This window comes from Macaca nemestrina, chromosome 10, assembly GCF_043159975.1.
Source record: "Macaca nemestrina isolate mMacNem1 chromosome 10, mMacNem.hap1, whole genome shotgun sequence".
Classification (NCBI taxonomy): Eukaryota; Metazoa; Chordata; class Mammalia; order Primates; family Cercopithecidae; genus Macaca; species Macaca nemestrina.
This window is the reverse complement of record NC_092134.1, coordinates 28,249,958-28,262,775: the sequence shown is the minus strand read 5'-3', so window position 1 is coordinate 28,262,775 and position 12,818 is coordinate 28,249,958. Positions and strand designations below refer to the sequence as shown.

Here is a 12,818-nt window from a genome sequence, read left to right as displayed (position 1 = left end):
TTTGGGATATTGACATATTTTTTATGTTTGGTCTTCCATCTAAGACCATGGTGTATCTTTCTACTTCCTTAAATCTACTTTTTATCTTTCAGGAATGTTTTGTGGTTTTCTTGATGTGTGTTTTGCATGTTTCTTGTTAAGCTCATACCTAAGTATTTCACTTTATCTTATTCCTATTATAGATTTTCTCTTCCAACCTGTTTTCTTTTTTTTATTATTTTTTTATTTTTTATTTATTTATTTATTTTTTTGAGACGGAGTCTCGCTCTGTCGCCCAGGCTGGAGTGCAGTGGCCGGATCTCAGCTCACTGCAAGCTCCGCCTCCCGGGTTTACGCCATTCTCCTGCCTCAGCCTCCCCAGTAGCTGGGACTACAGGCGCCCGCCACCTCGCCCGGCTAGTTTTTTGTATTTTTTAGTAGAGACGGGGTTTCACCGGGTTAGCCAGGATGGTCTCGATCTCCTGACCTTGTGATCCGCCCGTCTCGGCCTCCCAAAGTGCTGGGATTATAGGCTTGAGCCACCGCGCCCGGCCGTTTTCTTTTTTTTAAAAGAAAATTAATTTTTTGTGGGTACACAGTAGGTGTGTATATTTATGGGGTACGTGATGTACTTCAATACAGGTATGCAGTGTATAATAATCACATTATGGAAAATGGGGTATCCATACCCTCAAACATTTACCCTTTTTGTTACAAACAATCCAATTATACTCTTTTAGTTATTTTTAAATATACAGTTGAATTATTATTGACTAAAGTCACCCTGTTGTGTTATCAAATACTAGGTCTTATTCATTCTATTTCTTTTGTACTTATTAACCATGCCTACCTCCCCCACGCCCTCCTACTACCCTTCCCAGCCTCTGGCAACCATCCTTCCATTCTCTATTTCCATGAGTTCAATTGTTTTGATTTTTAGATCCCACAAATAAATGAGAACATGCAATGTTTGTCTTTCTGCTTGGTTTATTTCACTTAGCATAATGACCTCCAGTTCCATTCACGTTGTTGCAAATGACAAGATGTCATTCTTTTTATGGCTGAATAGTGCTCCATTGTGTATAAGTACCACGTTTTCTTTATGCATTCATCTGTTGGTGGACACTTACGTTGCTTCCAAATCTTGGCCATTGTGAACAGTGCTGCAACAAACATGAAAGTGCAGATATCTCTTTGACATATCGATTTCCTTTATTTGGGATTATATACTCAGCAGTAGGATTGTTGGATCGTATGGTAGCTGTATTTTTAGTCTTTTGAGGAACCTCCAAACCATTCCCCATAATGCTTGTGCTATTTACATTCCCACCAACAGTGTACGGGGGGTTCCCTTTTCTCCGCATCCTCACCAGCATTTGTTATTGCCTGTCCTTCAGATAAAAGCCATTTCAACTGGGGCGAGATGATATCTCATTGTAGTCTTGATTTGCGTTTCTCTGATGATCACTGATGTTGAGCACGCAGCTTTTCATATGACTGACTGCCATTTGTATGTCTTTTTTTGAGAAATGTCTATTCAGATATTTTGCCCATTTTATTTTATTTTATTTTATTTTTTTTTTTTTTTTTTTTTTTTTTGAGACGGAGTCTCGCTCTGTCGCCCAGGCTGGAGTGCAGTGGCCGGATCTCAGCTCACTGCAAGCTCCGCCTCCCGGGTTTACGCCATTCTCCTGCCTCAGCCTCCCCAGTAGCTGGGACTACAGGCGCCCGCCACCTCGCCCAGCTAGTTTTTTGTATTTTTTAGTAGAGACGGGGTTTCACCATGTTAGCCAGGATGGTCTCGATCTCCCGACCTCGTGATCCGCCCGTCTCGGCCTCCCAAAGTGCTGGGATTACAGGCTTGAGCCACCGCGCCCGGCCATTTTTGCCCATTTTAAAATCAGATTATTAGATTTTTTTTCTGACAGTTGTTTGAGCTCCTTATGTATTCTGGTTGTTAATCCCTTGTTAGATGGGCAGTTTGCAAATATTTTCTCTCATTCCGTGAGTTCTCTCTTCACTTTATTGACTGTTTCCATTGCTGTGCAGAAGGTTTTAACTTGATGAGATCCCAACTTGATGAGATCCCGTTTGTCCATTTTTGCTTTGGCTGCCTGTGCTTGTGAGCTATTGCTCAAGAAATTTTTGCCAAGACTGATGTCCTTGAGAGTTTCCACAGTGTTTTCTTGTAATAGTTACATAGTTTGAGATGTTAGATCTAAGTCTTTAATCCACTTTGATTTTTGTATCTGGTGAGAGACAGGGGTCTAGTTTTGATGCAGAGCAGGGGAGCCCCAAAGTGGAGTTTAGCCTGCAAGTGTTCTTCATTTTGCCCAGAAAAGAATTCAAGGGCAAGCCAGAGGTAGAAGAAAACAGCTTTACTGAAGAGGCAGTGTTACAGCTCTATGACTGCTCCTGCAGAGCAGGGCTACCCCATAGGCAGAGGGCAGGAGTTCAGTGAAGTTTTGCAGTCATATTTATCTCCACTTCTAATTACAAGCAGATTAAGGGCGGTTTTTGCAGAAATTTCTAGGGAAGGAGTAGTAACGTTTGGGTCATTGCCATGGAAAGGGGCAGTAACTCCCAGGTGTTGCCATGGCAATAAGTTGACATGGCACACTGGTGGGCACATCTGATTGGAAAGCTGCTTCTGCCCTGGCCCTGTTTTAGTCAGTCTTCAATCTGGTCCAGTGCCCCAGCCCCACCTCTGGAATTGAGTCCTGCCTCCTACCTGAGTGTTATCTTCTACATAGTCTTCCTGTATTTTCAAACTGCATAGAATTTGTATGTATGAAAACTATTACTTTCTGTACATTTATTTTCTTTCCTACTACTTTACAAGAGTTTCTAGTTATTTGTAGCAGTTTTTCTGTTGCTTTTTTCCCCTAGATATGGGATCGTAACATATGTATATACAAATAGTGTTACTTCTTCTATTCCAATTCTTATGTCTTTAATTGTTTCTCCTTATCTAATTGTTTTGGCTAACACTGCCACTTCAATATTTAAGTAGTGGCAAAGATTGTGAACATCCTTGTCTTTCCTCTATAGACGTTAGCAGGAAAGCTTCTAGCGCTTCCCCATTGAGTTAAATGCTGATTTGGGGGCAGTGATATACATACTCATATAAAAATATATAAATATGTGTGTATGTATATTTATATACACAAAATATATATGTGTGTATATATACACAAAACATATATAAAGTGTCATTTAAATATATATATTTTGTGTGTGTGTATATATATACACATACACTCATATTTATATATATATTTTTTTAGGCAGAGTCTTGTTCTGTCACCCAGGCTGGGGTGCAGTGGCTCAATCTTGGCTCACTGCAACCTCTGCCTCCCCTTCCAAGTTCAAGCGATGCTCGTGCCTCAGCCTCCTGAGTAGCTGGGATTACAGGCACATGCCACCACACTCGGCTAATTTTTGTATTTTTGGTAGAGACGGGGTTTCACCCTGATGGCCAGACTGGTCTTGAACTCCTGGCCTCAGATGAACCACCCACCTCAGCCTCCCAAAGTGCTGGGATCATAGGTGTGAGCCACCTCGTCCGGCTGGTATATACATTTTATGATGCATAGTAAGTATCAGTTTTCATCTTACGGAATGTTGAATCATGTGAAATATCTTTTGGGTATCTATAGAGATAATATGATTTTTCTTCTTAACTCTTAAATTCATGAATTGTATTAATGAATATTCTACTATGTTAATAATTATATCAATATCCACTCTTGCCCTCCTGTAATAAGAACCACTCATTGTCAATCACTTATATTACAACTATTTTTAATGTGCTTTTGGATTCTGTTTGTTAATATTTAGTTTGTTGCATCAATATTTACAATTAAGATTGATTTGGGCCAGGCATGGTGGCTCATGCCTGTACTCCTAACATTTTGGGAGGTGAAGGCAAAAGAATCACTTGACCCAGGAGCTTGAAGCCAGTCTGGGCAACATAGCAAGACCCTGTCTCTACCAAAAAAATGCTTTTTTAAAGTTAGCCCTGCTTGGTGGTATGTGCCTGTAGTCTCAGCTACTTGGGAGGCTGGGCTCACTCGAGCTGAGTTCGAGGCTGCAGTGAGCTATGATACTGCCATTGCAGTCCAGTCTGGGTGACAGAGCTGAGGCAGGAGAATAGGGTCTGGAGGCAGGGAACCTAAGGCCAATTAATGCTGATTTCTAAGAACTGAGTCAAAAAGAAAACCTCACCTCTCCACACCCAAGTAACAAAGGATCAGAGGCTACTTCCTCTGCACTGCATCATAGATGAAAAATGGAAAGTACCTCTGATTGGCCCCCTCCTGCAACCAATCAGACTGGTCACAGGCCTCTCCTTTATTTACCTAGGGTATAACCAAGTAACCAATGGGAAACCTCTAGAGAGTAGTTAAACCCCAGAAAATTCTGTAACCATCGTTCTTCAGCTGCTTGCTTGAGCCTGCCCCTGCTCTGTGGAATGTACTTTTGTTTCATTAAATCTGTGCTTTTGTTGCTTCATTCTTTCCTTGCTTTGTTGGTGCATTTTGTCCAATTCTTTGTTCAAAACACCAAGAACCTGGATGACTAGTAGCCAAGACCCTCCACCAGTAACAGAGCAAGAACCTGTCTCTAAAAAAAAAAAAAAATAGTTAAGTCTGTCAGTGCCTCACCCATACTGCAGTGGCACTTACTATCTGGCACACATCTTCCCAACTTACAATGAACATCATTTGCAATTCTTTGCTTTCTTTGGCCAGTTAATTAGCAAGCAAGAAACGCTAGGAAATCTGCGCCCCTTAGGAGCAGCCCTCAACCAATGACTGACATGAGCTAATGGATAAAATACCTAGGCCCTCCCAAAATAACTCTGAGGCACCCAGTCGTTATTATTTGCCAGAGTTCCCCATCAGGAGGAACTTCCAAGTGCCCGAAGCAGCAGTTTGCTTGATAGTAACACTTTATTGGTCACCTTCCTTTCCAGGGTTCTCTTTGTCATTCTGGGCTCCCAAACTACTTGCACTTGAATTCTTGTTTCTAAGTTAGCTTCCAGGAAAACCCAAATAAACCAGGTTTATAATTTTATTTTTTGTACAATATTTGTGAGGTTTGGGTATCAATGTCATATTCATTTTTTAAATTTTGGAAATTTTACTTTTATTTTTTATACTCTAAAATGATTAAAGTAGCATTGAATTTGTCTGATCTTTGAAGGTTTGGTAGAAATCCCCTGTGAAACTCTCTGGACATGGTGTTTTTATGTGGGAGTTTTTACAACCTTCTCCATGTCTTCTATAGAAATTGGTCTGTTTAGACTTGCTACTCATACTGGGGAAATATATTTCTGGAACACTGTCCATTTCAAATGTTCTTGTGAAAGCTGATTATATGAAGTGAGTCATTCTTGTCATACCCAACTCAAATAGACTGGAGGTTAGGGGAGGCTTGGGGGTGTGAATGTCCCTACCCCCCACAGTGGGGGGAAGAGGAGGGATGGAAAGCATTCAGGATGCATAACATTGCTCCCAAAGTGTAATTCTCTCCAACTCCAGCTGCTGAAACTGTCAATTGTAACCTGTGACCAGTTCGGTTTTATCTACAACTGAGGAAATAACTTGCTGCAACTCTAGAACTAATTTTGCCCACTGCGGTCACTCACCAGTCAGAGCTTGCCAGTTCCCCAGTACCTTACTAGTGCCAACTAACTTTCCCAAAGATCAACATCTTTCCTTTTTATAAAACCTCCAACCTCCTCTCTGTTCTTCCGACTTGATACCGAAGAAACACGGTCTGCGCGTATCCCTGTATTGCAATTTTTTCTTCTCAAATATATCATTTTAATTTCAAAGATTGTCTCTGCATTTTTTTGACTTTGACAGTTTCATATAGGTTTTCAAATTTATTTGCACAGAGTTGTACAAAGTAGTCATTTAAAATTTTTTCCAAATTTTCTCTGATTTTATAGTTATTGTTCCATTATTATTTATTTAATGTATTTATGCCCCCAAACCTTCCTTCCTCCCTTTTTTGGTTTAGGTGAGTTACTGGCTTGTCTATTTTGTTGATTTTAAACATAATTAGCTGTGTTTGGGCACTGTGGTTCACACCTGTAATCCTAGTACTTCGGGAGGCCAAGGTGGGCAGATCGCTTGAGCCCAGGAGTTCCAGACCAGCATGGGCAACATGGCAAAACCCTGTCTCTACCAAAAAAAGATGTAAAAATTAGCCGGGCAAGGTAACATGGGCCTGCAGTCCCAGCTACTCGGGGAGCTGAGGTGGGAGGATTGCTTGAGCCCAGGAGGTGGAGGTTGCAGTGAGCCAAGATCATGCCACTGCACCCCAGCCCTGGAGACAGAATGAGACCCTGTCTCAAAAATAATAATAGTAAAATTAGCTTTTTTTTGCAGTTTTATTTTACTATTTCTTTTCGATGCAGGGATTGCTTAGTAATATGTTTTTACAGTTTTAGGCGGAAGAGACTTTTATTAAAAATGTCATTGTTTTAAAATTGTATTTAATTGTGGTCACAGAATATAACATATCCTTTGTATTTTTGGAATTCATTGAGATTTTCTTTGTGGCCTATGATATTTCTTTTTTTTTTTTTTTTTATGAGACGGAGTCTCGCTCTGTTGCCCAGGCTGGAGTGCAGTGGCCGGATCTCAGCTCACTGCAAGCTCCGCCTCCCGGGTTCCCGCCATTCTCCTGCCTCAGCCTCCCGAGTAGCTGGGACTACAGGCGCCCGCCACCTCGCCCGGCTAGTTTTTTGTATTTTTTAGTAGAGAAGGGGTTTCACCGTGTTAGCCAGGATGGTCTCGATCTTCTGACCTCGTGATCCGCCCGTCTCGGCCTCCCAAAGTGCTGGGATTACAGGCTTGAGCCACCGCGCCCGGCCTGATATTTCAATTTTGTGAATACTCCATGTGACTTCAGAAGGAAGTTTAATCTCTATTATCAGAGTTCAGTGTTCAATATATATTTACTAGATCTACTTTGTCGATTTTGTTTAGCTGCTCTAAATCCATACTTTTTTTTTTTTTTGTCTAACTAGGTCTATTCTTTTCTGAGAAAGGGTATTAAACTTCCAATTATTAGCATTTTTGCTTATTTCTCTTTTTATTCCTTTTACTTTCTGCTTTTTAATGGTTATTGCTGTGTTATTAGGCACACAAATATGAATGATGGTTGTCTTGTTTAGATCATGTCATTTAGCATCATAAAGTGTCTTTCTGTCTCTTTTTGAATTTTTGCTTGTCTAATAACAAAATTGTGCCTCCACTTTGTTTTTACTTGCATACGCCTACTTTATATATAACCACTCTCTCATTTGTACTATTTTATCTTTTATTTTAGATGAGAGTTTCACTCTTGTCGCCCAGACTGGAGTATAACGGCGCTATCTGGGCTCACTGCAACTTCTGCCTCCTGGATTCAAATGATTCTACTGCCTCAGCCTCCCAAGTAGTTGGGGATTATAGGTGCGCACCACCATGCCCAGCAATTTTGTGTGCGTGTGTGTGTATTTTTAGTAGAGACAGGGTTTCACCATGTTGACCAGGCTGGTCTTGAACTCCTGACCTCAGGTGATCTGCCCACCTTGGCCTCCCAAAGTTCTGGAATTACAGGCGTGAGCCTAGATGAGTCATTTCTATCCAGCATAGAATTGAATTTTGACTACTTCTCCAATCTGAAAATTCTTTTTCTCTTATAAATGAGTTAAGTCTATTTGCATGTAGTAATACAATTGATATGCTTCATCTCAGTTTTGTCTTTATAAATCATATGAAGTCTTTCCTATGAAGTCTGTTTTATTTGCTCTCCTTTTTCTGTTTTTTATTTTATTTTATTTTAGTATTTAGGAAGATTTGTATTTTGTTCTAATAACTTTATATGACACTATTCAGACTACTCTTATTTTGATATTGTCCTTTATCTTCCTACTATCAACAATATTAAAATTAGCTAGTAACCTCCTCTTTTCTGTCTCCCCTTGCCCCAAATGCCTAATTTAACTTTTTATTTCATTTTTTAAAAGCAATTTTTCTCTTCTCAGATAGTTTCTGCCTTCTCCCCATTTTTTATTTTTGTATTACATCTACATTATCAATACCTATAAAAATTAAATACTTTTTTTTTTTTTTTTTGAGGGGGACTCTCACTCTGTCACTGAGCAGTGGCACTGTGTTGGCTCACTGCAACTTCTGTCTCCTGGGTTCAAGCAGTTCCCCTGCCTCAGCCTCCCAAGTATCTGAGATTGCAGGCGCCCATGGCCACACCCAGCTAGTTTTTATATTTTTAGTAGAGATGGGGTTTCACCATGTTGGCCAGGCTGGTCTCAAACTCCTGACCTCAGGTGATCTACCCGCCTTGGCCTCCTAAAGTGCTGGGATTACAGGCATGAGCCATGGCGCCCGGCCCATTAAACACTATTCTTTCAAACTTATTCCCATTGTTTAGCGTCAATTCTACTGTAAAATGCTCACCACCATAACTGGGTGACTCTAGTTTAAGGTCTCTCAAGAGGTTGCAGTTAAGCTGTTGGTAGAGCTGTAGTTTCATCAAAAGGCTCAACCAGGTTTGGCTCACGCCTGTAGTCCCAGCACTTTGGGAGGCAGAGGCAGGAGGATAGCTTGAGCCCAGGAGTTTAAGACCAGCCTGGGCAGCAATGTGAGACCCCACTTCTACGAAAAATTAAAAAATCAGCCAGGCATAGTTGGCATGTGCCTGTAGTCCCAACTACTGGGGAGGCTGAGGTGGGAGGATCATTTGAGCCTGGGAGGTGGGAGGTTGCAGTGAGCCGAAATCATGCCACTGTACTCCGCCTGGAAGACAGAGTGAGACTCTGTCTCAAGAAAAACAAAACAAAACAAAAAAACAGAAACGGTTTCACCAGGTAAGGACCTGCCTCCAAGCTCTCTTACGCAATAAACTCATACAAGGAACTGACAGGATTCAGTTCCTTGTGGGCATTGAACTGAAAGTCTCAGTTCTGCCTTGGGTATTGGCTGGAGGCCAATCTCAGTTCCTTGCCATGTGGAACTCACACAAGGTAACTCACAACACGCCAGTTGGCTTCTCTCAGAGTGACAGAAAGCAGCAAAAACAGAAGTCAAAGTCTCTTTGTAGTCTAATTTCGGATGTAACACCCCATTACTTTTACTATATTCTATTCATTAGAAGCAATTCACTATATTTAGTCTACACTCAAGAGGAGGAGATTACATAAGGACATAAATACCAGGAGATGGGATCACTGGAGGCTATGCTGGAGACTGTCTGCCATATGACAAATACCTAGGAATGGAATTGCTGTGTCATAGGGTACACGTACATTTATAAGAAACTGCTAACCTATTTTCCCACGTGGTTATACTATTTCATTTTCCCTCCCACAAGGTATAAGAGTTCCCAGTTTCAAGGTTTCTTAACCTTGGCACTATTGAAACTTTGGCCCAGATAATTCTTTGTTCTGGAAGCTGTGCTTTGCTTTGTAGAATGTATAGCTGCATCTTGGACCTCTATGCATTAGATGCCAGTAGCTCCCTGCTGACTGTGATGCCCTACAATGTCTCCAGGAATTGTCAAATGTCCTTTGGGGCAAAATGACTCACAGCTGAAAACCACTGAATTGCCCCACATCCTAACCAACAAGGTATTTGTAATCTTTAGTTTTAGCCATTCTAATAGAAATGTAGTGTTTTTTTCATTGTAGCTTTAATTTGCATTTTTATAACGACCAATGACGTTACACCTCTTTCTATTTATTTTACATTTGTATGCCTTCTTGATGACGTATCTATTGAGCTTTTCTGCCCATTTTTATTGGATCATTTGTCTTCTTAATACTGAATTGTAATAGTGTTTATATTTTTCAGATACAAGTACAGTCATGCATCATTTAACAATGTTGGATACATTCTGAGAAATGTGCTGTTAGTTGATTTTGTCATGTGAACACGGGAGAGCATACTTGCATAAACCTAGATCCTATAGCCTACTGCACACCTAGGCTATACCGTGTAGCCTATTACTCCTAGGCTACAAACCTAGGAGCATGTGCAGCATGTTACTGGACTGAATACTGCAGGCAATTGTAACACAATGGTATTTGTGTATCTAAACATATCTAAACATACAGAAGGTACAGTAAAAAATGGCGTTAAAATCATATGGAAACACCTTTGAATATATGGTCCACTGTCGACTGAAATGTTACTGTGCGGTGCAGGCCTGTATTTCATTAGATGTAGGTTTTGAAAATATATTCTCCCAGTCTTGGCTTATCTTTTCATTTAGAGTAGCATGTTTCAAAAGCAAAAGATTTTAATTTTGCTGGAGAAAATGTATCCGTTTTTCTTTTTTTTTTTTTTTTGAGACAGAGTCTCGCTTAGTCGCCCAGGCTGGAGTGCAATGGCGCGATCTCGGCTCACTGCAAGCTCTGCCTCCCGGGTTCACGCCATTCTCCTGCCTCAGCCTCCCGAGTAGCTGGGACTACAGGCGCCCGCCACCTCGCCCGGCTAATTTTTTGCATTTTTAGTAGAGACGGGGTTTCACCGCGTTAGCCAGGATGGTCTCGATCTCCTGACCTCGTGATCCGCCCTCCTCGGCCTCCCAAAGTGCTGGGATTACAGGCGTGAGCCACCGCGCCCGGCTCCATTTTTCATGTATGTTGATAACTTTTATGTCTTGTCTTATTCCATTCCAGCTGCTGTAACAAATTACTATAAACTGGATGGACTACAAAAAATAGAAATTTCTTTCTTTCTTTTTTTTTTTTGACCTCCGAACTTTTTATTTTCCTCCTGCTCCCCAAAGGGTACCCTGTCTTCTGCTGGATTAATGCCTCAGAACTTTGGTGTCCTTCATCTCAGACAACACTTTGCCATCCACTATCTGGCGGGTGGTGGTCTTCTGGATGGTTTGCATGGAGTTGTTGCTGTCCAGGGCATCACCAAGATTGAACTCCTCGCCATCTTCCAGCAGGCGGTGGCAGGTCACGATCTCAGCCTCCATCTTGACCTTGATGTTCAGCAGGGCCTCATACTCCTGGGCCCGGCGCTGTCCCTCTGCCAGGGTCTGTGCCAGCTCTGATTCCAGATGCAGCAGGACCCCGTTGAGCTGCTCCATCTGCAGGGTGTGGCGGGCCTCCACCTCCCTCAGGCTGCCCTCCAAGCTGACTTTCAGATTTCTCATGGAGTCCAGGTTAATATCCAAGGACTGGACTGCATGTCTCAGCTCTGTGAGCGTCATCTCAGCAGCTCCAACCTTGGCGCACTGTGTGGTGACCACTTTGGTGCTCTCCTCATTCTTCTGAGACCAGTATTTGTCCAGCTCCTCTTGGTTCTTCCAAGCCAGCTCATCATATTGGTCCCAAATGTCTGCCATGATCTTGGCGAGGTCCTGAGATCTGGGGTCATCTACCTCCATGGTCAACCCAGAGCTGGCAATCTGGGCTTGTAGGCCTTTTACTTCCTCTGCGTGGTTCTTCTTCATGAATAGCATCTCCTCCTTGAGCGCCTCGATCCGTCTCCAGCTGTGGCCGAGTGACACTGGTGTCATCAATGACCTTGCGGAGCCTATGGATGTCACGGGCCATGGCCAGCTCTGTCTCATACTTGACCCTAAAGTCATCAGCAGCAAGACAGACATTGTCGATCTGCAGAACGATGCAGGCATTGCAAAGATCTGAGCCCTCAGGTCCTCAATGATCTTGAAGTAATGGCTCCAGTCTCTGACCTGGGGTCCCTTCTTCTCCAGGTGCTCCCAGATTTTGCTCTCCAGCTTCTGGTTCTTGGTCTCCAGGCTCTTTGCTCTGTACAGGTAGGAGGCCAGGCAGTCGTTCAGGCTTTGCATGGTCTTCTTCTCGTTCTGGATGCCTCCCATTCCTGCCAGACCCCCAACCATCCCCACGGCCAGGCCCCCAGACCCCATGCCGCCCAGAAGCTGGTCAAGCAGGATACGGAAATCCAGGAACCAGAGCCCCTGGTGCCTGCATAGACGCTGACCATGCTGCTGACGGGCCAGGCACCGTAGCTGGGCGCCTGGACAGAGCCCAGGGACCGGTAGTTGTTGAAGGTGGAGCGAGTGGTGAGGTTCATGGTGTCCGGGGAGGCGGGTAAGAGGACAGGACTCAGACTTTCCCGATGACCAAAAAGTAGAAATTTATTTCTTAACGTTTCTGGAAGCTGGGAAGTCCAAGATCAAGACACTGGGAGATTTGGTATCTGGTGAGGAAGAGCTTGCTCTCAGGTTCATAGATGGCTCCTTCTTGCTGCATCCTCACTTGGTGGAAGGGGCAAGATTGCTCTCTGGGGCTTCTTTTATAAGGACAATAATCTATCCATGAGAGCTCTGTCCTCATGACCTAGTCACCTCTAAAGGCCCTGTCTCTTAGTACCATCACATTGGCAGTCAGGATTTCAACTTATGAATTTTGAAAGGATAGTAGCATGTTTTATCTAAGAAAGTTCTGCCTGAATGAAGGTTACAAATATTTTCTCTTTTTTTCTAGAAGTTTTATACTTTTAGCTCAAGTTTGCCTTTCTGATCCATTTAGATTTAAATTACATTTCTGGTGTGAGGTAAGAGTCAAGGTTCATTATTTTGCATATGGATCCAATTATTCCAGACCATTTATTAAAAAGAGTACCTTTTCCCAATTATATTATCTTGATACCTATGTGGAAAATCAATTAACTATACATGTGTAGATCGATTTCTTGGATTTCTATGCTGTTCCACTAGTCTAATAGTCTGTCTTTACACCAATACCACTCTGTTTTGACTCTTGTTATCTTTATAATATGTTCTCAAACCAGACAGTGTTACGTCCTACAACTTTATTC

General features: G+C 42.3%; 1 pseudogene; it reads right to left on the bottom strand.

Annotated features, from left to right (window-relative positions):
* Window positions 1-10,809: 10,809 nt before the first annotated feature.
* On the bottom strand, window positions 10,810-12,351 carry LOC105497710 (keratin, type I cytoskeletal 18 pseudogene; annotated as a pseudogene).
* Window positions 12,352-12,818: the final 467 nt, after the last annotated feature.